The sequence below is a fragment of the Dromaius novaehollandiae genome, chromosome Z (assembly GCF_036370855.1).
Source record: "Dromaius novaehollandiae isolate bDroNov1 chromosome Z, bDroNov1.hap1, whole genome shotgun sequence".
Classification (NCBI taxonomy): Eukaryota; Metazoa; Chordata; class Aves; order Casuariiformes; family Dromaiidae; genus Dromaius; species Dromaius novaehollandiae.
This window is the reverse complement of record NC_088132.1, coordinates 56964761-56991962: the sequence shown is the minus strand read 5'-3', so window position 1 is coordinate 56991962 and position 27202 is coordinate 56964761. Positions and strand designations below refer to the sequence as shown.

The window sequence follows — 27202 nt, the reverse complement described above, 5'->3', positions numbered from 1 at the left end:
GACCATTTTCCAAGGCAGTGTATAGCCTTGAGCAGAGAGTTTGATCGAAAAAGGCCCACCCCAAAATGCTTTGGGGGGGGGCGGGGGGAAAGCAATAACAAAGACATTTCAACAGTCCTTAAGGTGGAAATTCTGGCACCAGCTTCAAAGGTAACATACCGCTGGGAGAGTCTGACCCAAAGCCCGCAACGGGAAGAGAGCAGTCACAGCCCTTCCTGTGTGAGTGCAGGGGTGCACAGCACTGCAAAGGTGCTATCAGAGAATGAAGCAGCGTCTTTCACCTCTCCCTCTTAAACGTTGCACCCTGCAACACTTGTGAGTTTGTTCTAACCAGCAGAGTTCCCGCGTCGCCTATGACTCTTGTCCTGCGGTGAGGCTGCTGCTCCAGAAAACAACACCCCGAAACACCTCCACTATTTACAACACATTGCTTACCTGAAAAGGGCCCAGGGCCGCTGGAGTTTCACAAACACGTAATTTTTTCCAGAGAGGGTGGTAAGCATTGGCTTCTAGGACCAAGAGCTGTGAATGTTTTGTGGAAGAGCATGTATGACTGCAAGAGCAAAGAGGTGATCATAAGAAAGGAGTCACAGGTTTTGGGCTACTTTGGAGTAAAAATCTCAGGTTTTCCACAAGAGGGATATCGGGCTCTGCAAATTACATGATTATTGAATCAGGATGTTTGAATCTGGATCTAGTTCTGGATTGTCTTTTCCATAAAGTCCAGAAAGGCTCAGGACTTCGGTTTCAGCTTCAGGTCTCCAGAAAGCTTTTTCTTTGTCCTCACTGTCCAAACTCAATTTTAAAGCTATCTCATCATTTGTTCCTAGGCACCCATGCATACACATATGCATGCACACATATTTCTTCTCCATCTTTTTTAAAGAACAGACATCTTTTTATAACTAGAAGTCAACATACATGCCTGCATTTTATAGCTCATCTCTGCAAGAACAGGTAAACTGGTTATTTTTATGTCTATTTAGCCCGGTCTAGAATGAAACAAGATCTGACTACCTTTCTCGTGGGCAGTCTTTCCTCTTGACGTTGAACTTGCTACCAACACAACCACATTTGACAGAAGGACAGAGGTCCTCATTTCTAGTTTTGCTAAAGTCAGCAGCTGCCTCGAGGAGACAGACTAAATCTCCAGTGGAGAGCCGTCCTCAGCGCCTCCGCTCCAGCTAGGCAGCCAGCACGCCCGACCCGAAAGGCGGCCGCCCCGGTATCGGCTGAGGGGGAGGTGAGAAGGAGCCCGGAGAGGGGCCTGGGGAGGTCCTGGGAAGCAAGGAACCTGGGAAGGAGCTGGAGGACTCTGCGGGGAGCAGGAGTGTGGGGCGCTGGAGCTGTTGCTCTGACGCATGGGTAGGCTGGTCTCCTACAGTTAAACTAAGTTTTAGCTTATGACACAGGCTGTAGTCAATAAGAAACACAACAGCCTAGCCACCTTGTAAATGTGCAAAGAAAATAGTACCACCCTCCCTTCAAAGAGGGAAAAGGTTCCCAGCCACTCTATTTCTATTTAGCAAAACAAACTCCCATTTGTCTCAGTATTAGTGGGGGCAAACCGAGACTGTATCACTTGGAAGTGATTTTTCTGTTTCTGAAAGAGAGAGAATTTTGCTCTTATGCCTCTTCCTGACTGGTGGGACTCATGTAAAAGTGCCCGATTCCGGTGGCTAAACATGGAATTAACCTATATACAGGCCAGCAATACCTCTCTTTTTGATATATTTCTGTAACAGAATAATAATGGGCACCTCATTAGTCCCTTGATTTTAGCTATTTTTAAAATAAAACAGTGCAAGGGTCTTTTGCGCTCTTCTTTTGAAATGGGCAGCAAGAGGACATTGCTGACTGGTAGCTAAGTTCAAGGTCAAGTTTTTTTACAAACTACACAACTCAACTTTAGCAAGACCAAGATAATTTTTCAGCTCCTTGTGTGAAAGTGAGTGTGTTCACACCTTTTCCATTTGACAGGTGCAAATCTTCACTGTTGCTGCCCTTGATAAGGTCTGTTACATTTCTAGGCACCAACTAGAGCACGAACGCTCTGTCTGCTTCTGCAGGAAGTCAGGCTCTTCCCTATCAGTATGCTCCTACATACTTTTGCTTTTAGTTACCTGAAGTACAATGCAAGCTTTGATTTGTCATCTCCCTGCACGGTAGCATTTTTCTGCAGGCACATACAGTCCTTCCACGGAGCCACTGAGGAGACCTCTCGTGGCCAGCTGCAGCATTTTCTGCACCAACGTAATTAACGCTGCTAAAGGTACCATTATTCAGCACTGAACCTACTGCACAGGGGAATCTGAGAAAGGAAAATGTAGTGATGTGATCAAGGCCACCAAGTCACTATAATCCAGGTCCCTTTTCTGCTATCCCTCAACTCTACTACAATTTTATTATTGCTTTTAAGGCTCCACCATAGGTGAGTTTGTCGTCCATTTGATCTCAATTAATAATGGTTTTGTGAGCTGCATGACAGCTTATTTTAATTTTAGTAGTGGCTGAAAGTCACAGCCTTGTTCCTGTCATGTCCTCCCATCAGTTTCCAGGCAAACTCCTTCCTGCAGCACCTTAGGTCACCTAGCACGTATACATTTCTTATAGGTCCCTTATGTGCAAACACAAGCATTCAGAATCATGAGTCAACAACTCAACACTTCGTGATAGTCTCTTAAAAATCAGTAATTGGGTGATTTTGGGTGATTTTACCCTTTTGGGGAGTTATGGCTCACAACACGTTTTTGCAGAAATGTAGGAGGATTTGTTTTTTCATACATTCCTGTGAACCTGGTTGCCCGGTCCCTGGCTGAGGCTACGCAGCCCACCGTCTTCAGTTCAGCCTCTTGCTCTCATCTTCGGTCCTGTGGAGGCAGTGAAACTCAGCCAGAGAGCTTCTCCCAGAGATGGAGTGAGGACACAAACCCAGCCTGCCGCTGCCGTGAAACGCAGTGATGACTCAGGCACCCACAGACGCGCTACTTGAAGCATTTCAGTTTGGCAAATCAAGTTGAAACGATTTGAACTGGGGACATCAAATGGAGTCTTGGGGCTGACAAATCCTTACTGAACACACACCCAAAAAGTGAAAACCTCTCATCCCGCAAAAGCACTTGGTGTTTTAGCCTCTTGTCTGGATGGAGGCCGAAGGCAACGGGAGAAACACTGAAACTGCCTGCAGTGCTTTTTGTTCTGACCTGCTCTCATGATGAAGGCAAGTGAAATGATATGGTTAATCTTTACCAGTGGAGGCTGGAGAGAGGATCCTGAGCTATCTAGCTGCCAGCTAGTGCTGCCTTGGCAACAGTTTAATGGGCAATGGCCTGTACTTGAATGACTTCAAGAAGAGATGTAATCAACCATTTGCTATCTTTCTTCTTTCCATTAAGTTCAAAGTACTATATAATCACTTCAATTTTCTTTCAGCAGTGATAAGGCTCAAGTATAAACCACAAAGCCTGAACTCTCAGTCAGGCTCTATGTTTTATCCTGGCTTTATCTTCAGCCATCATCAGGTGCTGTCTTTCTGCCTGACCCCATATGGAAACTGGCCTCCAAGGAGGGTCAAGCACTCACTTTCATGATCATTTGTGCTGAAATGCTTTTCCTGGCAAGATTAGATAAAACAATTCCCTTTAATTTCAGGCCATCCCAAGTAGATTCTTACAAAAATCTACTTTAAAGCAATTTTTTCTCATTTGCTATAGGTTTATAGATTTAGAATATGATCAGGCTATTTTTATATTCACAATGCTGGAATAAAGCCCAGTAATTTACTTGCTTGTTGGAAAAAATGATTTTTATCTTAAAAAGGCATTTAGAGGATATTCTCAAAGATTCCTCTCCCAGTCACTACCTGGTCAGAATCTGCAGTATGATTCAAAGCCAGACCAAATAAAGCAGTTAGGGGTGCAGTAGGTGTTAAGCAAAATCTGCATGATCCCTATATTTTGCATTAAATAGTCATTGATAAAATATAGAAGCATCCTCCCTTAGCGATGCTCCTGGGCCTCTTCCAGTCACGCTGCTCTCCTGCCACTTTTCCAGCAGCCTGTAGCAGGGATTTCCACATCCCTGCATCATTTGGCTTTGGTGCCAAGCCCCAAGTGAGGGTGGCCCGCCAGCCCCTCTGGCGTGCCCGGCAGGCGGTACCCTCTCCACACTCTCCGAACAGGGGCCGGCATGGAGACACTGCGTGGAGACGATGCTTCCCTGCCCACACTGTGCCTCCCCGACGCGGGAGGGCTAGAAGCACCCCCGGAGCCCTCGCCCACCTTGGGCACGGGGCGCGCAGGGGAGCTGCACCCGGCAGCAGGGCGCACATCCTCCCCGGGGAGCTGGCGCTGTGGGGGCCAAGCCCCGCTCACCGGGAAGAGCAGATTTCCCTCCCTAACCAAATGCCAGGATATGTGCATAGCTTCAAGTGACATCAGTCATGTGGTAAGTGTTTCCAACGTCCTTACCCACAAGTGCCCGCATGCAGGGGCACGTACACACATTTTTCCTCTGTATGCATACAGATGCAATCCCACGCACAGCTGGTGAACTCCAGTAGCCAGAGCATGTTTAAAAAATGAAATACAGGTGAGTATTCACATTTCAGTATCTTGATCATATAAGGAATGAGGGAGCTTCTTGGTGTTCGATAACATGACAGCACATGCAGCGAGGACACAGAGCATTCAAAGCATTTCACAGAATTCCTGGTGAAATTAAAGATTGGGGTAGGGCTGGTAGCTCTACCCATTCTCAAGGTCACCAGACATTTTTCCATTGCAAGACCCTGTTTTCACTTCCTGATACACCAAATGTTGGCCATTTGGACTGATGTTTGCATCTGTGCCAGATGTTTGCATCAGGATTCTGCAGTATAGGTTTTTTTCAGTTGTAGAAAAAACAGTTTAGACACTTAAAAATACAAAACTAGGAAAGATATGTTTCTTCTGCTGCTGTTAAAAGAATATTTTTGAGGCCTTTTCTCTGAGCATCTTGGGTGTCCTGTCACCTTTGGGAAAGATTTAGCAATCTGAGTAAGACTGCTTTCGCCTTATGCGTGTGCCTTCTGCCATCCCATGAAAACATACCCAAATTTGTCAAGATTGTAAAATCAGCATTACTGAGTAGAGACTTTGATCTTACTAAATGACATATTGAAGAATATTCAAGTGACATCTGCCCTGCACACGAGGCTGCAGGGTGTCCTGGGTCAGCTGTCCCCGGTCCATCACCTTGAGTGACTCAGAGACCAGCACACAGCGGGGGGGGGGGACAAAGTCAGCTCTCCCTTTTGCCTGCTGTGACCAGGCACTCAGGATCAGAGAGCCCTGACCACTAAACATGAGCCCCAAAAGCCAGTCTGTACCTAGCTGTGTCACATGCACCCTAGCACTTCCCCTCACCCTGTTTTGAGCTGAAGGGAAAAGACCTGACGAGACCAAGGAACCCGGTTTGACCAGGGTAGGAAGAAAGGAGTATTCATGGGAGTGAAGGGGTCCCTGCTCCTGGAGGCACTACACATATGTGACCCCCTTCCAGGAGCTCACCCAGCTGCATCGTAAAAGCACCTTCCTTTGCCCACTGCCCGGGTGGAAGGCTACTCTATACTCTGATGTTTAAGTGTCTTCCTTTAAATTACAGTCTAAATGTCTCTGTGGGAAGTTTGTAACCAGTTATCCTCATGCCAATGCTGTCCTTTAATGTAAAAAGCGGTTTTCTTTCTTATGTATTTTTTTTTTTTTTTTGCTACATTTGTAGACCTTTGTGATATTGCTAGACTGAGCAAAGACAGAGCGTGAATAGGGCGCTCAAGAGGAGAGTCCGGACTGTCAGCATAGGGAAGGAGAGGCCATGGGCTGGAGAAGTGGGCGTCAGGAGGGGAGACGAGATTCGCGCAAGAGAGGAAAGATGCTGTGACTGGGCAGGTAGAAGAGGAAGGGAAAGTACGGGGGAAGCATGTTGGCAGACCATGCTGTTCCCCATGCAGGCTGTATAGTCCTCTCATAATCCCCGTGAGTGACCATATGATACCATTTCTTTGTTTAAAAACCTTGGAAATTGAACACTAAATCATAGGCGAAAAATACCTGAACAGCCTCCTTCTGCTGTGGCTTCTGCATGCACAGCGTTCAGACACCACCCTCCCCACCACCACCCCACCCCCCCAGTCTTAGTGCTGCGCCAAGGACAGGCTTATTTCTAGCACCGGTCCTAACTCCAATATGGAGATGGGACCAGTGACTTAGGGTCTAAGCTCTAAGTTGGAAGTGTTCACCATTCATCCTCCACCAGCTACTCGAAAATTTCATCTTTCCTCTAAAGAAAGAAAAAAACAACAAAAAAGAATGGGCTGTAAGACACATACTGCGAGCCAGATCTAGCTATCTGGGCAGCAGCTACAGCATGACACAAAGTTCAAGTACAGTCACAATCTATTTTTTTCAATAGTATCCAGTATATAGGATGGACCATCCTCAGGGATGAAGGACAGTTTTGTGACCAACAGTACTGTTTGAAGAAACCCAAGAGAGCAAATGCTCTGCTATGTAAAAGACTCTCTGGCAATAAAAGTGCTAATATCCCATGTATTACAAAGTGCATATCTAAACTTAGGAAGTACTTCTGATCCAAGTCATTCTGTACCTCAGCTTGCCTGCTCTGAGATGGAGATAACTCTCACCATCATCTTACAGACCTAGTGGGAGGACACATTCATTATTGTTTATGAAACATCCAGGCTTCATAATGATAGGTACCACAGAAAAGCCTCTAAAGCAGTTAATAACTTCATCCTCGCAGCGGGATTACAGGGATAAGTAGTAAATAAGATATAGAGTCTCGTATTAAATAGTAAGGATGGAATAAAACACTGAATAATTGCACACTAAGCAGCCTCATCTGCCCTGTGCACTTAATGAGATCTAGGGAAAAATTAGTATGTGATCTTCTGAGAAAGGGGTCATGCTGCACGGGTATAGCAGCAACACAGGTGAGAATGTATAGCCAATCTCTCCCTACATTTTGATTACTTGATTTTGCGCCTTGATAATGCGCTTTAGCACAGTTTCTGGTGTGTTCATGTGTCGTGATATAAACACATGAAAAAGGTATTTGTACATTCGTCTTACCCTTTGCACTGCTTTACCATCGCTGGCCGTTCCTTCTTCTGGAAAGAATTACACAGGGCTGCTGCGTGAGGTAGCTCAGGTTTCCAGTACAATATCCTGGCTTTAGGTGCTTGTCCCTCGGAAAGAAACATATGCCAGACCAGGCCTTAGCAGAGCACAGAGGGAGCACTGCAAAGCTGTAGACTTTATTAAAACCCTCTCGCAAATGAGACATCTGCCCGAAGTGCACGTTTCAAATGCTTCAGAAAAGGATGAACTGCTAGAATTCACATTTTGCCACTACTCGCGGAGCCAGCAGCTTTCTGAACACAGGCCCCCGTCTCCACGTGAGGTGGTTTCACGGTAATGACAAAGGCATGTGCGCACCTCAGGTTCGAAATGGCTCGTTTTTCCCCTGTCTGCGTACGGAGCTGACTTTAGATATGGGCGTTCTCACTCAGGGAGGATCTTTCCAAGTGCCGGCTTCAGGTGAAGCCCCCGAAGGCGCGCACCACCGCCGGTGCCGGAGCTGTGCTGCCCGCTGTGCCCATGGGGCAGCCCCCGCACCCCGCTCTGCCTCACGGGAGACCCCGGCCCCTTCCCACAGCCCTGGTGAGGAGGAGGGTGGTCCAGGGCTGCCGCCACTCACGCGCTGGGGCTAGGACGCGGACTGTTAGGATCTTGGCTGAACCTTCCTCCTTGGCCTACAAGGAGCCAACTCAGAGGTTAGTTTGGGGTCGCCTGGGGAGCTGCAAAATCCCCCCCTTGGCCCAAGGGTGCTGGGCTGCTCAGCCCTGCCGGGGCTGTGGTGCGAGTGGACACGGCCTGGTGGTTGCGGAGGTTTGCACTATCTAGGGGGTGTCCAGGAGCTGTGTGGTGCCTCCTGAGAGGGAGATGTTGTCTCAAGAGAGCTCATCGTGTCAAGAGAGCTGCTAGGTTTAAAACAAAAATTAAAACGGTCTATATTATTTGGTTTTCCACGAGGACAAACAACTTGCATTAAGGATCAAGAAGGCCAAAAATGTAACACTATGTGTATAACTATACAAAAATACGTCTGTGTGTGGTAAAGCAGCGTGCCCACAGTCACACGAGAGGCCAAGGGCATGTCTGGGTAGGGTGCCCGGTTCCCTGTTTCCCATTCAGCCCTGTCCTCAGGACTGTGCTATTTAGTGTCGTGCGAAACCAGCTCGGTAACAATACTGGCAACCTGCAACCCAAGCAGCCTGCTGTAATTCAACGATGACCGTCTGCTCTGCTGCAAAGAAGGACTGGGAACTTTGGCTGTGCAGGAAGAAAAGGTGCTCACAGTCTGGCTGGCGCATACAGAACCGCAGGAGCGATGGTATGGAGACGGTTGTCCTAGTACACAACGCTAGCTCAGGTTTCCAAGACAATATCCGGAGTTTAATGTGTTGATGTCTCAAAATATAGGTCCCAAGCAACCTAACGTAGTGTAATGTTGAATAGATTCAACATTATGTTTCAGGTCGTTTTTAATATATCTCTTTTATGGTTGTTCTTTCCCTTTTTATTTTTTTCTTCTGTGCTGGTATAGGTATTTCATGTGGTTCCTTTGTTTTAGTCTTGCTTTTTATAGTTGTGGCTCCCTTTTTTGTTATTGTTGAACTTCCTGCTCTGTTGCAGCTTATTAAATTATTCTTTTTTTTTACAGGACGACTTACATGGTTTCCTCTATCTCTCTCTGGAGATCAGAGTTTCAATAAATATATTTCACATGGCTCTGACAATGTTTCTCCTTTTTTATTTTCTACCCAGGGGATGAGGAGAAATAGGTCTGGAAATCGAAGAACACATCCAAGGAGATAAGTAAATGTGAGAAAGAGCCTCATTCCCTCTGAATCAACAGCATCACTTCCCAGCAACTCCTGTTCAAGTCCTTCAGGATGAACACAGGAGATTAGGCAACAGCTGCATTTATAGCTGTATAATATAGCATATATATCTCTCTCCTTCCTTTCTGAGTTGTTGGTTGTGGTCACTTAGTCAGTTCATTTTAGAGTTAGTTCTTTCAGGCCTCTCAATTATTTATGTCTTGGCAGTGAAAAAAATGCCATCCAAAGTAACCCCATAAATTTGCTAATGTCACCTCAGCTTTTGAACGCTGACCACAAAATCCTGGACTATTGACCTTCCAGCAATACGATTTAAAGCCAAACTCTTAACTTATTGACAGCTTATTGAGACTTACACAGACCATTTTAAACGTTTAGCCTGGCTGACTGACCATTGCGGGGGGAAATAGAGCTCCCTCGGAGTTGTTCGAAGCTTTGAATGAGGGCTGCCAGCGGCACCAGCTCACACCACAGAGCTCTGCGCATTCGTGAGCCTCTCCTCGGGCACCGTTTTTATCATCTCCGTCGTGGCACCAAGAGCTGGCCTTCGCCAGTACAATAAGACTTTGTGTTGTCTGCCCTTCCCCTCGCCTCAGATGGAGGAGAGGCTGTTCCTGCCGGTTCAGGTGACGAAGCCTTCCTGACAACACAAAATACTATCACCGCAACACAAAAGTTGTGAGGGAAATAAATCTCTGTCCTGAAGGATTGAATCGTGTGTGAGAGAGAGACATATAATGATATGGAGGGCTTCATATCAGACCTCCACACCGCATATTGCATGCAGTGTCTAATAAAATATGAAACATTTAATTACAGTGAGTGATTGCTCTCATTTCTTCAGGACCCCTAGAGCTGTGGTAATTTGATGAGGGAAGATTTGAAAAATGATGCATGAGAACAGAAATGTGTTGATGAAGCACATTGGAGAAAAACCCCTGCTGCCTAAACAAGAGCACCGCAGCACTTTTAAAGGAAACCTGTAAATTTTGATCCAAAATCAGGGCATCGCCCTTAGAAAGAATGAAATGTTTCTAGACCAAGATACAACAAAGGACACTGAAAAATCTCTGGTTACTCTTACAGGCTTCTCGATTAATTTACTATTTTACAGAATTAAAATGGATTCACTGGTAAAATCCAGTGGGATGTTATCTCTGTGAGTGATCAACATTATTATTCACTTGAAAGGCTCCTCCACAGCAGCCCCGTTTTCCTCACTCAGTCTGCTCTGGGCAGAAACGCTGCCCCTGGGCAGGCTGGCTGACCGACGAACTCGCTGCTGCTCCGTCAGCCCGACAGCCATCCTCTGGGCTCAATTCACAATTTCACCTTGGCCCCAGTACGGTACCTTGCAGGGCAGAAAGGAAGTAGAAACAGCATCTGGAAAAAAATACGGGCAGGAGACCTCCCTTGGTGGGACAGGCTGGTAGGGGCACTCAGTCACGCCCACAAGACATGAGGAAGAGCATGGGGAAGAAGGGCAGGTTGGAAAGACCTGAGCAGGGTGGTCAGTGCTTTCCTCCTGCTCTTGCTTTCAGACCATCAGGGTTACACCAAATGTACCTGCAAGTTACTGTCCTGTCGCCCATGAAGATACTACTGCATTGCCAGCCATGTTCATATAGTCATTTACAATTTTTTAAGAGGGACTTAAGAGAGAAACAGCTCTATTAACAAAAATCAAAAGAATGAAAGAACTGAGGGTGCTAAAGGACTGTATTTAATCTTTTTGGTTGTTTTGCAAAAGAGCTGTCTCCCTAGTCAGGGCTCTGAGAAGGGTATGCAGGGCCATTAGATGGAAGGACCATGGGAGATCACCTTTAAAGAGCACCCACATTGCTATGGCAGCTCTGAGGAGACAGTCCTGGGAGGAAGGTCACGAAAAGGAAGCACAGAGGCTACCAATGCCACTTCCACCTCTCTCTCCTTTGGTGAGGTTTGCTTTTCGGTCTCCCTCTGGTGCAAAACACTGCTAACTGATGACAGCTGCTGAACACCAGCACAGTCTGTTTTTTCACAAGTGGCCACTTGACTCAAACACATTAATCTACAGCTGGACATGCAATGGTGGGGCAGCACAGGAACACAAGTAGCCGTGATCGCTTTTAAATGCCAATTTGTTTATTTAGATGGGGGGAAGCTGAGCACACGCTTGAAGCAGCCACTTTTGTAAATGAGCCTGGTAATGAATCAGCTTTGCAAGGAATGGTGCAGCTGTGGTGGCATCTGCCCAAACGTCCCTGCCGACCACAAGCTAGCTACAAGGAAATCTAGCTGCTCTTTCCCAGGGGCTCTCAGTGTCTGGGGCCTAGCCCATATCAAGACACCCACCTTTTAACCACAGGGCCTCTGGCATATGACTGCAGTGCTAAATCTGCCCAGCGGCCCTTCCTACTCCCTGCTCCTCAGTCCAGTCCTGGCTCCTGAGGCTCTCATCTGAGTTTAAGCACATTGTCTCCCAAAAGGTTGAGTTTTCTGTCCTACAAAGTATCTTCACGAAGCCTGAGACAAAGAGGAGAAAGCAGACATAAATAGCCTTTGCAGAGACTGTGTTAAGATGCTGTTGTACTTACAAAATGAAACAGGTCAGATCAGAGATGTCATTAGAAAAAAACAAACTCCTGAAGTGCAAAAGCCCTCAGCCTGGCTACCTTCCCCACAGAGGTCCTTGAGAGTCCATCAAGGTCTGACTTCTCTGTCAAATGCTCACCAACTCCACTCCTGCCTCCGTCCATAGCTTCCCGTGTTCCTTCCAGTGACATTTTTTTCACTTTGTTTCTCTTTGTCTCTATCTGTCCTGGGGTGGGTAATATTTCATTTTCTCCACTCCTTGCAACTCTTCAGATGTCAGGAAGGGCCACCTGCTCCCAGCTTTGGCAAACCCATTGTCCCCAAGAGCATCTTCAACAGGTGGTGACAGAGTTCACACCACCACCGCTAGTTTCGTGGAGATCTTACCCAGCTTGCCTACGCATGAGGACTAAGAGGCAATGCAGCACCATCCATGGCAAAAATCTCAGTGTACCTGCCTGAGTCAATCAGCTGTACAAAGGGGCTCCCCAGGTTGCTGCAGCAGCTTTGCCTAAAAGGCCACAGCATTACTCCAGCTATAGGGTGGATTTCTTAGCCTGCCTTTGTCACTCGCCTTTTGAATGGGATTTACATAATAACTTTTATAACGGAAAGGAGGGAAGCTAGGACCTCCACTCCTGCTCTGGGGCTCCTGGCAGCTGGATGGCCCTCTCAAGGAGGGAGGGAGAAGCCAGGCCTGTAGTTTGGACTGAGGGAGGTGGTGAAGCACAGTTGTAGCTCTTGAAACATCCACAGAGCTGACAGGGCTGAAGTTATATTAGTGGACAGGACTGCCCAGAGATAAGATACAGGGAGAAGCAAGAAGGCAGCCAACAGCAGAGCTTTATAGGATACCACAGAAAGCTGAGGAGGCTGTGGGAGCATCCCCTGAAAGGCGCACCTCACTGAGCAATTAGGGGATGACAAATGACCTGGGAAACAGAGAAGGACAGTCTGGTTCCGTCAGTAGCATTGAGACACTTTCTTAAAATGAACAAGTTAGTTTAATGGCCCACGAGGTAATTTGTTGTGCGCATACTCTCCTCCCGCAGCTCCGTGCCAGCAGGCGGTACCATCAGATACTCTCACATCAGTTTCACAGCAATTACAAAACACAGACTAACCTACAGAGAGATTGGTTACTTATTTTTAGCATCGCTACTCACATTGCTTAGAACTGCAAAACCTGCTGAGTCTCATTGTCTCTAAGAGGGATTTAGCTACAGTTTAATCCTAAAACAGGACATCCATGGTATACCCCTAATTTGGCACCATGAAATTTTCTCTCTGAGCCCTGTAATGCTCCCTTTTCATCCAAACCTTAAAAGCTTTGCAAGAGCTTATCACCTGTTTTCAAGGTGCTGTGATTTTATAATTTGGAGATCTTAAGTGCTTGGTATTTGTTACTCATGGGCTTCACTGAGCCAAATTTGCCTTACCAAAAGGAATGCATGCACCCAGACAATTTCCTTCCACCTTGCCATCACATGCCTAGGCAGGCACCCAGTTTTGAGAGATGCTGAATTAGTCATGTGATGCTGCCCATGGCTATTAGGAAACAACTCGCACATCTGTTATCTTGGTATCAGACAAAAAAATGCACTTATACATCTGAAACCCAGCTCTTAGGAACATTAAAGGTGTGCATATAGTTTAAATCTAACCACTGTTGTTGAGGTAGCTTTTGATTCTTCTCTCACTTGGACTGCACTGTACAGCTGTGTTATTCCTTTGGTAGAAGAAATCCTCACGCCCGACACCAGCCCTTGCTACTATTGAAGTCAGAAGGGGAACACGCCATCACCTTGGGCTAGAGTCTCAAATGGTATAAGTCAGCATAACTTCTGTCTCTACTACATTGGAGAAATGCCAGTTCCCACTGGTTACAGATCTGCCCTTACAGGTTTGTAGCTCATCTGCGCTGCAGTTTGCTGATTTCCTGGACTAAGAGCGTGAAGATGGGAAGATACTCTGGGAGGTGACAGGCACAATGCGAGTGGTGTGTGACATGGCTATATTCACCTGGCAGTGCCAGATAAGCTGCAAGCTGCCAGAGAGCAACTGATGTCATCTGGGAGAAAAAATGTGCAGGAACATGCCAGCCTTCTACTCTATCAGAGGTAAGGACTTGTACTTCTCCTTCGAGTTCATTCACTCTACGACATGCCAATGTTGGCAGACTTCAGAGCCTTCCCCTTTTTTTGAAGGGATCGGCAGTTTCTCAGCTCGGGGTGGGATGAGTAATCTAGGCTTTGTAAGCATGCCATGGCATTTACAGGGGATGTAATTCATACAGAAATAATATATATATTCATGGATCTGATATTTTCAGCTTTGTATAGCCCATAAGCAAAGAGAGAAGAGAATTAATGTAAAACCTCACTGATCTGATAGGACATGTTTTACAGCCAGAACTCTTCCCAACAGCATAAATGACTCTATGATAAAGGAGAGCGAAGGAATCAGACATAAATATCTCCACTGTTACAGAGAAGAGCTAAAACCACTACGCATAGTCTAAACCTGAATATCCTGTGGATGAAGCAAACTCTATAGCTGGTTCTGAACAGCTTGCTACCTGCTTCAATAGCATTAGTAACATACTTCTTAATTTTAAAATATTGTGACATAGGACACTAGGGTTAGTTAATCCAGGAGAACTGAGATCCCCAGCATGTTGGCCACATTTCTCCTCAGAACCAATGCTAGCATTTTTTCTCCCCGCTCACTTCATGTCAGCTCTTTGCTCTTGCCTCTTGCCCCCAACAGTTTCTGCTTTTCTACACCTGTAAGTACCCGCATGGACGAGAGAGAAAGCGTTGCCCTTTCAGTAGCACTTGGAGAGCACACTTGCCCAATTCAAGCCGGCCAAGATGATTTGTCACTTATTAAACACCATGTTACGCTGGCCATCCAGCAATCAAATGGGCATGCGAGTGACAGTGACGCCTTGCAGACTTCCCACTTTCTTCTGACGCAGAGGTATGTCCAGTGACAGCAGCACAGTTACTTCAGACGGGCCTGAAGAAAACTAAGCTGAACTAATATCAAAGCCAAGACTAGTGTCCTGATCCCTTACGCTAACCTAATCAATGCAGAAATGCCTGAAGCCTGGGGGAACAAACAGAGGTTCTACCCCAAATGAGTCTCTAATTTTTCCAAATGGCATTACCAGTTTTTCAGTCAATCTTCCTCCTTTGGGAGCGGCTCTTGTTTGGGAAGTGCTGTCGTACCCCTGCCCTGGCTCCCGCCACCGCGCAGCGAGGGGCACCTGCGACGTCCCCACTTGCCTCCTTGGACAGGAGCAAACTCAGCCTGGCTCGCTGGGCTGCCAGTTGGGTTGCAAAACCAGGAGCCAACTGGACCCAGCGCAGAGCTCTGGCATTTCCTTTCAGGCAATAGCCTGGAGTTTGTCTCCATAGAAATGAGTGGCAAAATTTCTGCTGACAATCTGCAGGACACGGTTTCAGCCTAGGAACATCATAACCAGCCACTGGTTTTCTAGACCAGCAATTATACACCAGCACTAGGCCATTTTGCCATGAGAGGGGAAAATTGATAAATGGATTTAAAGAGAGCACATAGAGATGGAAAGAAAAGAGCGCAATGCAGAGGTGTGGGGCAAGTAGGCACACTGAAAGCAGAGGGGTCAGAACAATGTTCAAGCCATACCGATATCTCTCAAAGCACAGTTGACGTAGCTTCCAGGATGGGGAAAAAGAAGTCTTTGCTATGGTTTTAGCAGGGCTGTTTCCTGGGGGAAAGAGACCTCCTGCAAGGATCAAGGACCCTTCCTGGGACTCTCACAGCATCTCCCCCACCACAGGGATATCAAGAAAATAATGCATCAATAAAACAAGAGTAGCAGAAGAGACATCCTTCATCATGTTACAGTTGGCATGTTCTAGATTTTTTTTTGAGTCTCATGAGTTACTCCAGTGAGGAGGGCAAACTGGAGCTAGATTTCTTTGCTCTAATTGTATTTGTTTGTAGGGCTGTGCCAAGCTCTGCTTTACTGAACAGAAACAATCCTACAGCCCTAACCAGAAATACAGCCGCTAAAGCATCTCCCCGGCACCAATATGAGCCAGGCCCTTTACTCCAGGTTGCTTCGCTGGGGCTAACCGCACAGCACGGCCCCGCAGAGGTGCTCGAGCAGCTGCACGCAGGCACCGCTGCTGGTGCACCCCCAAAATTCAACACAAAGGAAACCCCGTGGTCATCCTCATGTTTCTGGGGCTGCCTTCTTGTCACAAGGCAACATTTGCTTTGTAAAGGTCCTTCTCCTCCCATGCTCTCCACAAAGAGCACCAAAAGCTGTTTTTCTTTCCCTTTTCAATTTTTTCTCTCTTGGCCAGGTTGTACCCGTGTTCCCTTTGGATCTGAGCCTCCCCTTGTGCTTTTTGGCTGAGGTGGAAGAGCCGAGGAGGCGACCCCATCTCTGCTCTGCACACACAGGATTTCCAAGCCTCTTCTCACTGCCTCACGGCTAGACCGCTGTAAAGCAGCCTTCACGCGCTTGGCACGCCGTCCTCCAGACATTAAAAATGAAGCTGCAGCTCTAAGTCAGCAAGGCAAAGGAACACCCAGGTGGCAGATCTAGAAAAGACGATTGTGCAGATCAGCACGGAGCTGGGCAGTAATTGCTCGTTTGCAGAGAGTCACAGCCAAGCGCCTTGTGGGGGGAAGGGGGGGCCTGTGCCTTTTTCTTTTTTTTTTTGCATTCAGGAATAGTCCCAGCGATGAAAGAACACAGTCCTGCCTCTGAGTCCTGCCTCCTCCTACTTTTCCAGATATTAGATGGAGGCACACTGCAGCCCTCAACTCAAGCAATTAATCATGCTCCTTAAACATTGTCGACAGAGGCTTGTTTCTCATTAAACCACCTGAAAGCAGATCTACTGACAGTCCCAAGAGGAAAATAAAGAAGAAAGGTATTTGTTTCCAGACACAGTTCAAAGGCAAAAAAACTAAGAACTGCTGAAACAGAAACAATTATCATTAAATTTTTTCCCCAGCCTGAGACAAATTCCCCATGCGATGTCCAGCTGAGGCAGAGCAGCACAGCTGTCTAAAGATACAGTCTACTATTTCATGCCTCCTACATGAGAAGGCAGGATGTAGCTTGAGAAGTGGCAGACTAGTGGGGCAAAAATCCTACTTTCAACTCCAGAGAAGTAGATGAGCATTAATTCATTGAAGTCAAAGATACAACTACAGGTTTACACCAGCACAACCTGGGTTCTGGTCCCAGAGCTGCACAGTGAAATATGTTTAGACAAGCAAATACAGATGTGTTTAGAGATGGCTAGACACAATATGCAATGCAATGCATACGAAGCCTCCCCATCCCCGCTCAGCCAACAGGGGCAGCAGACCCCATTGCAATGCTCGTGTGAAACAGCAGAGTGGTGAATACAATAGTCGGAAGTGTCAGCTCTCTTCTGCAAGTAAAAACCCTTGCAGCTGGTGGAGGTACAGGAGGCCTGACGTTGGCTGCAAGACTCTTTTTTTCTGGGTTTTGTTTGTTTATGTGTCTTCCCCCTACGTAAGTAAAATGCACCTGCTTTTGTGAAAGGATACAGCTACACTTCCTTAGTCTAGACTTTGAATTCACTGCTTTCCAGAGTGTATCTTATCTCTTGGCAACCTGGAAAATTACCACAATCTGGCAAGCCAAAAATCCAGGCAGTGATCAGGCAGATAGGAGGGTCTTGGGAAATCCAAACAGCAAGCAAGTCCCAGAAGCCATGATCCTACGGTGGCCTTGGCAACTCCCTTACAACTTTGCTGGGCCCTTGCTTTGCTAGTGTACATTCATGGCCTTGGTGCGTGGGAAGGGTTGGCTGGACAGCTCTGCAGTGAATACAGCCTGTGCCCTGAGATCGGTCTTGGGTATTGCTGAAAGCTTTGTCACTACACAGCTTAGTACACCACCATCTCCTCAGCTCCCATCTATAAAATGGAAATGATCCTCTCTTTCTCCTGCAGTTTCACCTGTTCAGCTCTGCAGCAAGACATCTAAGTAATATTTTAATGTGAGGTGGGATCGATGATCCCGCTCATGCTGGTGGCGAGCAGTGGTGGTGTGAGAAGGGTCACGCTACAAACGGCCACGACTTGGAGGCGCACGTCACAAGGGGGACACCTCCCTTTCCCACCCTTCTGCACCCACAGAAAGACTGAAAAAAGTGATATCCCTCGTGTCCTCCTGGGATGCAGACAGTTGAATGAGATCCCATTGCTAAACCAGTTTCCCATCTTTCTGCCTTGATGATCACATCTTTTAGTCCACTTGAGCTTGAAGGGGAGGGTCAAGAAACTATGCTGGCCAGACTCCCATGAATCTTCAAAGTTTGTCATTTGCTTTTGTTTTCCAAATCATTTTTCCCAGCTGTCAACAGGAAAAGTCACTCAGATCCTGATAGTAGAATATCAAAGGAAGCGGTGACATTTCAGAAACTGAACAAATGGGTACATCATCCTCAGACATGACAGCCGCTAGACATGCCTCCCTCAGCCTTTGCTCTTTCCTTTAGCAAGGCTGAAATAAACAACTTTCATGATTAATGAGAAAAAACATACTGAAAATACCAAATAATACATGATCTGAAGCCACTGCAGCCCTGACATCCTGCTCTTCATACCAAAGAATATCAGAGGTAGTTGGATTTCCAAGAAATTTTACTGAATGCTCTCGGTCTGGCAGAAAGCTCATTACCTCCTCTGTGGCATTAGATCCTCAGCAGCCTCCCCCATGCCCGTGTGCGTGGGGCCACTCCCAGGCAACTCCCCGCGTAGCAGGCGCACATTGCAGCGGAAGGCATCTGCAAAACTTCTCCCCAGGAGTTATCTCACCGCTCAGCGTGCAGGAGCCGGCATTCATCCGGTCCCGGCACCGAGGGAAGCAAGCGAAGGGGCAGGCCACCCTCCCTCTTCGGCACCCCGCGGGTCACACACCACGCGCTCTGGCGACGGCGCTCGTGTGGCGAGCCCTTCTGTCACGGATAGACACAGGCGCACCTGTGTGTCCGGCTGGCCCCTTTCCCAAATGCTCACGATGGGATTTGGCCTGGGCCCACCGAAGTCAGTGGAAGCCTTTCCTTTCCTTTCAGTGGGCTTCTGAACCAGCTTGGAAAAAAACCCAGTAACCTCAAACTACTCATCAGTGCAAGTGAAAGAACTTGAAATTCAATCTTCTACGTTTTAAGTACAAATAGTAGGATTTAAATGATAAAAAAAAGAGACACAAATCCCTTTGAGTATGTATCATACATCTGTGTATAAAAATACCTATTAAGATCACAGGCTTTCAGGAGCAAATTCCAGACTATCTACAGATTTTATTCTATAGCTTTGATAACAACTGACACAATGTAGATTGATGTTTGTCATGTTTCAGATCCTCAGCTGCCTTCGGTATGATTTCTAGACAACATTTGAAGCCAAGGCTAATATTCTTCAGACCAAGAAGAATATTTTAAGAAAAAATATTCCAGCCCATCTCCTGAACCTACCTCCAGCATAAGATCAGCTGAACTGAAGGTGAAACAAAACAAATAATCCAGAAGCAAAATTCCTTTTTGATGTTGTTCTTAAGGTAACACCATTACATACCATCCCTTACAGAGAGCAGGTAAAGAACAGTGACCACCACAATTGTACTGACAGAAAATAATGCTGTGTAATTGTGTAGTACGGAATTTGAAATAAGAGTAGAAACTTTTCTACACAGCAGTAAATGTCTGTTATATACAGTTTGGAGCAGTAAATATGCTACATGCCTTGTAACTCAGAATTGAAAGAAAGGAGATTGTAAAACCCAGAAGAAATGCCAAAGCACTGGTAGAACAAAGCAGACCACAAAGCTTTTATAGGCTGGTAGAGAGGACGGGAGATAGAGAATAAATGTAACAGCAATTCTCACAAAATCTGAGGATAATTTAGGTTGGAAGGGATCTCTGGAAGTGCCTAGTCCCACCTTCTTCTTAAAGCAGGGCTAACTTCAAAGTTAAATCAGGTTGGTTAGGGTCTTGCCTAGTTGAGTTTTGAAAGTCTCCAAGGGCGGAGATGCTGTGGCCTCCCTGTACACCCTGTTGCAGAGTGTGACCACTGTTATGGTGAAGAATTTTTCCTTTAGCTGCAGTAGGACTTCCCTTGATGCAGTTTACGTCTGCTGCCACCTGTCCTTTCACTGTGCGCCTCTGAGAAAAGTCCGGCTTCATCTTTTCTACATCCCCCAACAGGCAGCAATAAGAACCTGCCTTGGCTCCCTCTTTCACACCCTAAGCCAGCCTGGTCCCTTAGGCTTGTGTGGCACGTGCTCCACCCTCCTGCTAGACTCCCTCCACTTGGTCAATAACTGTCTTCTACTGAGGCCCCCAAGCTGGACACCATTTTTCTTCATGTAACCTCACAGGTGTCCAACCCAGGGAGACAATCACAGCCCTTGACCTGCTGGCTGTGCTCTCGCCGTCGCTGCTCTGTTGGCAGCTCAGCCTTCCTCACTGCAAGGGCTCGCTACTGGCTCAGGCTCGACTTGTCCGCTAGGACCCACAGCTCCTTCTCTAGGTCTCCAGGTCCCTCAGGTCTGAGCCCCCCAGACCTAGCCTGCGGCATCATATAGAGTTACTCCATCCCAGGTGCAAGACTTTGCACTTGCCTTCGTTGAACATCCTTGAGGTTCCCACTGGCCCATTCCTCCAGCTGGTAGAGGTCTCCCTGAGTGGCAGCACTCCAGCATCCTCATCGTTTCCCCCTATTTGGTGCCACTCATGAACTTTATTCTGCCACATCATCCAGGTCATTGACAAAGATATGCACCGGTATCAGCCCCAGCACCAGTCTCTAAGGAACAGCACTCATGAATTGCTGATCACTACCCTTCAAGCATAATGGTCCGGCCACTTTATCATCTACCTTGTAATTCGCTCCTTCAGCCCTTATCTCCCCAATTTAGCTACAAGGATGAGATAAGAGATGATATCCAAAGTCTTGCTAAAGTCAAGTAATAAGTTTAGTAATAAGTCGCTAAGGAAAGAAATTAAGGCATAAATACAGAACACGAATGCCAGTTCCTGCCCTATGCAATAAAGATTTAGCAGCAAACAGCTCCTGAGAAAGCTCTTGGACTTTTTGACATGGAAGATGCAAATCTGTTTAACAGTATCCAGACTTAATTTCAACAGGTTAGCTTGAATACCAGAAACAGTTCAGACACAGATGCACAGCGTGCTACAAGTCATTTTCCCTGCCAAGGAGTTTAGCACACGCAGAGCTTGAGGTTGTCACAAGTAAATTTTGTCTAGTATCCAAGCTAACTGATTTATACCTAGCTGAACGTTTTTGCGTAGTGTTGGTCAGTGGAGGCATATCCCAATAACCTTCTGATACACAAGATCATTTCAAGAGTTATCCGAGATCTCACTAACGATGACACACAGTTAAGGACCTCTGAAAAAACAGAGATGAATTTGAAGCCCAGGATGGGAGAATGATATGTGGAGAAGGTGATCTAGCGAGGAATTGTGGGAAGGCCAATAAGGGACTCATGTAAAAAATATTTTGCTGTGCATTAGTAAGGAAAAGGAAAAAAAATTCTTTGACAGAAAAAGATGGCAAATAATTATAAGATCAGCCAACAACATAGGGATCTGCAGGGTCAAGGAGCAGGTGCCTTGGGCCAAAAGGCTTTGGGGCACCTACTAAACTAAGAAAGCATAGAAATTGCCACTGAAATCAAGTAGCTGGTAACTAAATACACACGTTCAGAAACTACTTATGTAAGAAGAGTATGAAGTCTTATATTAGGAGAGTATGCTCTAGAGGAAACTATTCCATGCGTTTAGAGAGCATGTGGACAAGCCTACACTTATTTAAAGAAATGGTACAGGTCTCATTTACCTACCGGTGCAGGATTGGGGCAGAAATAAGAGCAATATTAGTTGAGCTGAATTCACTGAAATTTCATCACAAATCTGGGGAAATTCCTCCTAGACAGTTCATTTCACTTCTGACTTTTCCTAGTGACATGATAGCTGAATCAATATCTGTAGTTTATTTCAGTCCTTTTTTTATTTAGCAGGTGATGTATGTTTAATTCTAGCATATTCATTTCATCGAAACCATTCAGCCGTTTCTGTTGATTTTTGAACCTTTTCTCAAGATTTATTTTTTTGCATTGTGGATTAGACTGTACTTTTCTTTCTGCAAAAAAAGTCTTCTAAATCAAAGTAAAAATGAGCAAGCTTCTCATTAGCAACAAGAAAAACAGAAATAAATCTAGACTCATTCAAAAAGCAGGCTGTAATCTCTTCTAATTATTTCCATAACCCTAAGGAAGCCACATTTCCCCGGAGAGTATCTGAGATAATCCTTGAATATTAAGAAAGGGGAGGAAAATGCAGCAGATTTAGCAGGCAAATTGGAGAGAGAAAGAGAGGCCTGAGCACCTGGGAAAGAGACATGCTTCAGCATTTATTACACTGACTGTTATTTCTCACAATCTGGAAAAAAAAATATATTCTTTTTCATTCCTTAGTCATACAGATGATTCAGACAGTTTTACGCTACAAATAATTCTGTTTTAAAAATACGTATTTCAATTACCTGATTATTATACGAGCAGCAGACTTGGGTACAAAATTTTGCCAAAACAGCTTAGAAAATCATTTTTTAAAATAGGATCCAAGATGAGAATTATGCCATAGAAATAATTTATTTAATAGCTCTCAGAAAGTTAATATCCTTGCTATTACCCTCTACCTCTTTAGATAAAAGTGTCTAATTTTGTCTTAAAACTGTGAATTGCAGTAATACATTTTCCTATCCAGAAATGCTGGATCCTTGTCCCCCCTCACAGGGATCTGTTGGGCTTTTGCAAAATTTCACTTGGAAACATTGCAAATAGTTTTCTTCCACTGTAGAAAATGTGTGCAATTTTGAGAAGCCGATTTCTCTTTTTCACCAAAATACACTTAGGAGACGCTGTGAGCAATATTTTGCATTTCTCTTTCCACCAGCTGCAATCCCAACACAACCAGTTATTCACAAATCAGCCAGGGCTATTCTGGACGGCTGCGTTCCCCCTTCCTAAAGGCTCAAATGACCAGGTTCAGGTACTGGTTTTGCCTTTGGGCGGCTTTCGACTTTTTCCCCTCCCCTACTTTTGGCTGGGGCTTTGAAAACCGGAGCGTCCACCAGCACCTGCAAGGCGTGAGCGCTCCCCTCCAGCGGGGAGGACAGCAGCGGCCGCCACGGCAGGCGCCTCCACCGCGTCCACCCTCCCTCGCTGGAGGCGGCTGGTCCTTTTGAGCAGCTCCTTGTTCCTAAATAACCCTCCCGCAGACGCTGAGAACGCGTGTAGAGAATTGGGCACTACCCCCTCGCTATCAGGCAAAGAGGAAACACTTCACGCCGTCTTAAGAGTCCCAAAGCCTGCTGTGGCGGCGGGGTGCGGAGGGAGAGGACCAGGGCTCTGCAGGGGTCTCCTGGGGCTGCTGCTGAGCTCGGCAGTACTCCGCGGGCTCCGGTGAAGCAGCAAGCAGGCCTGCACTCGACAGGCACACGCGTGAGTATAAGCTTCTCCCTCTCTCTTCACAGGCACACATTTAAACGTGTATATATAAATGCCCCTAAAAGCTATGATATGTTTGAGCTTTTTAGGCTGAAATTAAATGCCACTCTTTAATCCTAACCTATTTCACAGGTGAACCAGCTCTTCTGAATTCCTGGATGCGCAGGAACGTGGGGGTCAGCTTGTGCCTCTGGCCCTGGCATTTTCATGTGACACAGCATGATCCAGGATAGACGCTGATTTTGATATTCTTTTTTTATTTTCTTTCTTTTTTTTTAATCTGCATTTTTGGATGGAGTGAGAGAGGAACTGCTTTTCATATACCAGTAGTTCGTTTTACCTGGAAAACTGTCAAGCATAAAATATGCCGGGTGGCTTTCTCTTCCTTTGTTTCTCACCCACATGCACGTGCACACGCACATGCACACACACGTTAATTACAAGCAGAAAGCACAAATGACACTACATACTTCACCGCATCTGCTCAGGCCTTAATTAATCCAACCTTCACACCATCACCATGGCAACAATGCTTAACAGACTCTGCTGACTTGGAATATTCAATAGATAATCTTACACTACATATTTTATTCAAATTATAGCCATAGAATCGCTTCTGCGCTAGCATTGTAATGTCAGCACTGATGGGAACAGAATGAGCCCTTGCTCTGCTTGACCCCTCCTTATGCATTACCTCATTATAATGTATAATGATGTTCCAGCTAAGTCACATTAAAGCAGACACACTCTTTTTCAATAAAATGGGCCTATAAAAAAGCCCATTACCACATTTTGTGTACATTTAAAAGAAATGCTTGGGCTTCAGAAAATGAATAGGAATATTTTTCAGTGCTGTTCCTGCAACTCTTATCATAAAGGCAACTCCTATACGAAAATATCAATGGCAAAAAGGACTTTCCTTGTCATATTTTCTGTCTGTCTAGTCCTGGTGCCCTTCTTATCAGCTTTGTCTCCAGGCATGTGTTTGGGCAAGATGCAATCCCCGTTTTTTAAGTGTTAATAGAGGCTGGGGCAACATTGACCGTTAGGGCTAATGGGAGAGCTACGTATTTCGGTGGTTGGTTTGGCAAGGGAAGCCCCATCACCAGCTTTCAGCTGTGTCCCCTCTCGCTCCGCTGCTTTCCAGCACCAAAACCTTGTCCCGGACCCTGGCGCGTGGCAACCCGTCACGACCCGGCCTCCCCGGGGAGGATGGCTGACTGGGGCAGGCAGCCTCCACACCAGGGACGACGGGATGGAGGGCACCCTGGCGCGGAGAGCCACTGCGCACTCACGTCTCATAAACCATTGTGTCTTTCCTCAGGGTATTAAATTACAACTTTAAACACTGACAGCATATACACAAAGTTGGAAAGAATGATTTTGCTATTGTACTCAGAAAACTATGCTGCTCTGAAGGTATGCACGAATTAAATGTTAATCTGAGTCCAGGGATAATCTAATTATTGCTTCCTTTTGAAGTAAGGGAAACAGTATTTACTGAATAAATTATGGCTCTTTAAAGGTAAAACTTTCTTTGAAGATTAAGCAACACACATGTTGTTAGTTATTATAACCATGCTTGACCCCTGTTGCTTTGTAAAAATTGAAATGAATTTTGAGCTTTCACAGAGATGTTACATATCTGAGGGTGTTTCACTACTGCACATCCTTGTCAAATGTTTTTAAACAGAAGGTGAAACGACAGCATAACATAGATCACCAAATACATGAAAACTTGCTTGTGTGACCTGCGTAGCACACAACTACTCGTGCTGCAGAAGAAACCTCCGTGGCAGCACTGAGGACTCGCTGTGGCTGTCCCCATGGCGTGGGGACACGGTGCCCTTGCGGGTGGCTGCCAGCGCAGCTCGCAGGCCCCCACGCATGACGATGCCTCTGGGGGCTGCATCGCTCCCCTGGGGCCTGGGAGGACAGCACTGGGGTCCAGCGGTGCCCAGTGCCCGGGGTGCCTGCCTCTCACCACCCGGCTTCAAGCAAGGTTCCCACGGGAAAGGCCCACGTGCTCGGGGTTTGCACGGGAGCAATGCTCCCGGCACTGCGAGGGGGCTGAGGACGAGCCTGGGCTCCCGCAGGAGCGATCAGGGGGCTCCGGCGGGACAGGGCCGTGTAATCACACCCTCAGCCTGCTCCAGCGGCGAGTCCTCCGCCCATCAAAAAAGGCTTTCCACAGAAAGAGATGATCCTCCTTGCTGCCGGGGCGTGAATTCCCAGGCCTAATTAAACCCAGCCCAGCATATTCAGCTTCACTTTCTGCACTGGTTTAGGCTAGAGCTACAGAGTAGTTTAATTATATACTAAACCAAAAATTTTGAATAAATAATAACAAATTATCATCATGATAAAGGAATTTCATGGAATTCTTGTATAGAATTTTTCATCAATAACTCTGTGATCACTGTACAGAAGATGATGTTGCCACTGTTTCTTGTGCTGCTTATTTCCCCAATTATTTATTTTTGAGTCCATATCACTTTGTCTGGCAGTTTATAATCTACGTTTGGAAAAGGTTTCATTCAACCAGAGCATTTTGTCTCTGAGTCTTTAAAGTTTGGATTCAAGTCTGCATGTTCCAAATATTTGAAGGCCTTCAGATCTCTTTTATGTTCAGGCCCATCTCTGTAATTACCCAAAAATCGCTGACAGACATTGCAGAAATAATAGGTTAGAAACATCTGAGCAACATTTAGGGAAATGTTTCTGCTTATCAGAAGGCAATCAGGAAATTAAGTGGTGCACACTAATTGAGTTACATTTAATTGAAATTATAGATGGAAGGCCTGCATTCTGGGGAAATCTAGCTGCTCAGATGTTGCGAGCTCCAAATTTCCCATAAGACAGAATACTTTGAGGTTAGTGTCTGTAAATCATGTCCTATTGTGCATTTTCAGAATATTCTAGATGTATTTTGACCATCTCACGGGCTCCTTAGTTTGTGAGACTCCAGCGTAGTCCTGACCATGAGACCAGCAGAAGTGATTAACACCTTACAAATAACCTAAACTGCTTCCTCTCTTTTTGGTGGTTTTGGACGACATTGACATACTGCCTTTTAAAACTGTTATCCTGATCTTTCAGAAGTATTATACAATAAACAGAATAAGAGCACCTGGAATCAGAAATGGAAATTGAACTGTACTTACTGTGCAAACAGAGACTTCCAGTAAAACAATGGACAATTCCTGCCATTTTCAATAATTATTTTGTATTGTGAGATACTCTTCAGCGCATACCAAGAGTGGTTTCCCAGTGTTGTAAGCCACCTTTTAAAATCTGCACACAACCATTCAACCTCAAGATACATACCTGCGGGATGAGAGCCAGAAGGACTGGTGAGCTGGGGTGACTCACGGGCTCCTCCAGGGCCTCTCCTCTCTGCTGGGAGGTGAAGCAGGGTTGAGTATGCTGCTGGGTCCCAGCGTGAGCTGGTGATACTGGCTTCAGCAGCACCAAATGGCGTGTTCCTCCCACAGCTAGGTTTTTTGGATCACCAAATTTCCAGCATTTTCCTACTGCTAGTCCTCTGAGAACCCCAGGCCTGCTGCGCACCCACGGTTCCTGTTAGAGCCAGCCAGAGGAACGTGCCTCCTAGCTCTCCTTGAACATGAGGGAACACCATCAGTTTCTCAGGGAGCTCACTCCCCATCCAAGGATTGGCCATAAGCAGGCTTTGCCTCCTGTACCACTGAGTTTCACCTTCTGGTAAAAAATTCTTCTGTGACAGAGTTAGAAAAATATCAACACAGATCTCTATCCTGGAGCTTTAGATGTCTCCCGAGAACTTAAAATTAAAGAAAATGATCTTGATGAGTCTTCCTACAGAAAGCCAGGGCAGCAACTGAAAGGTAGATTTGACATGCTCCCAGTAACCTGCATTGCTTAAGAGATGTGCCATAGCATTCAACAGCAGCTAGGGTTTTTCTACAGTCTTATGACTTACTGTCCAGACATTTTACGTGAATGTATCCTGAATTTCAAATGAAGGAAATGAACTGAGGACAAGTCATCATTTCCAGAGCGGGACCAAGTCTCCAAACTGTCTGGAGAAGGAAGAGAACCTTACTCAC

At 46.1% G+C, this 27202-nt stretch overlaps 1 long non-coding RNA gene across 1 annotated transcript; it reads left to right on the top strand.

The window, feature by feature from the left end:
* Window positions 1–22724: 22724 nt before the first annotated feature.
* LOC112987016 (uncharacterized) lies at window positions 22725–24668 on the top strand. Its single transcript, XR_003260164.2, has 2 exons — window positions 22725–23108; window positions 23247–24668. It is a non-coding gene; the product is annotated as an uncharacterized LOC112987016 (long non-coding RNA).
* The last annotated feature ends 2534 nt before the right edge of the window (window positions 24669–27202 follow it).